Source organism: Apium graveolens, chromosome 8, assembly GCF_009905375.1.
Source record: "Apium graveolens cultivar Ventura chromosome 8, ASM990537v1, whole genome shotgun sequence".
In the NCBI taxonomy this organism is placed as follows: Eukaryota; Viridiplantae; Streptophyta; class Magnoliopsida; order Apiales; family Apiaceae; genus Apium; species Apium graveolens.
This window is the reverse complement of record NC_133654.1, coordinates 225,438,853-225,440,303: the sequence shown is the minus strand read 5'-3', so window position 1 is coordinate 225,440,303 and position 1,451 is coordinate 225,438,853.

The following is a 1,451-nucleotide window of genomic DNA, read 5'->3' as shown; positions in this document are numbered from 1 at the left end:
AGAAAGCAAGTATCGACAGAACTTTAAAAACCCCATCCCTCGATCACTTCGACGGATCATCAGACCCTTTGGCATTTGTCAACACATTCGACGGACGAATGGCTTTCTTCGGCCACTCAGAAATCGCCCGTTGTCAGTTTTTCTCTACATGCCTTCAAGGCACAGCACTCCGATGGTATAGCAACCTGCCACCTCGATCTATTGATTCATGGGCAACCTTAAAAAGCAAATTCCAAGCCCGGTTCTCCAGTAATTACAAAGGCATCAAGGTCACAGCATCTTTGATGACAATGCATCAGCGCTCAGGTGAGAGCCTTCGCAGCTTTTTAACCCAATTTAGGGAAGAGATCGCCGAGATTCCAGATTTAATTGAACAAATGGCCGTCAACTTCTTAACGGCAGGCATCGATAAGTCACGACACGGATTACTCCTAGAAGAAATTTTTGAAAAAAGACCAAAGACTCTCCAAGCAGCATTCCAAATTATTGAACACCGTATGATGCTACAAGAAGCAGTAAGTTGCATTCAGTCACCACGACGCTCTTCAAGGCATGAACGCCGTCGTAGTTATAGCCCGCGATCCCCCGCGAGAGAAAGACGCCGTGAGCGTCGTCGATCACCTCCATCGCGTGTGGATGATCGCTTTCCAAGGGACAGAAGGGAAAGGGACTGGCAGCCCCACACTTGACCAGAAAAAGAATTCACAAAATTAAACACAGAGAAAACAACAATTCTGGCAGTTCTAAAAACAGAACCAGATTACAGACCACCGAGGCCTATGATAGCCGGGAGACCCCCCAGTTCCAGATATTGTGAGTATCATGAACGGTCACACCACAGATCAATGCTTTCAGCTTAGCAATCTCATAGAAGGAAAGATTCGTCGAGGACAATTGGTACATTACGTACAACAAGAAGACAATCCTAGACATCACCATCGAGGTCAAGACGATCGAGTCATCGACGTCATATTCGGGGTAGCAGCTTCTGGAGGATTTTCTCACAACTCCAGAAAAGCATATGCTCACGAAGTCTTCAATGTCAACCCTCCAACGGTTAAGCGCCCTCGCGCGAGCCCAGGCCCAGTCATTTCCTTCTTCGATGATGATTATCATCCGGGTCTCATCGAGGGCCATCAAGATGCTCTTGTCATCACAACCAGAGTAGGAAATAATACTGTGAAAAAGATGCTCGTCGACAACAGAAGTTCTGTCGATGTCCTCTATCACCACGCCTTTTCACGGATGGACATCGGGGACCGACGACTCGAGAACTCCCGAACTCCGTTGTACGGGTTTACGGGAAATGAGGTCCATGTGGTAGGATCCATTGATATGCCAGTTCTCATTGGCTCACCACCTTGTCAAGTTTGGAAAGTCGTTAAATTTCATGTGATCAGTGCTTCTTCCAGCTTTAATGCCATTTTTGGCCGCACTACTATTACAACCCT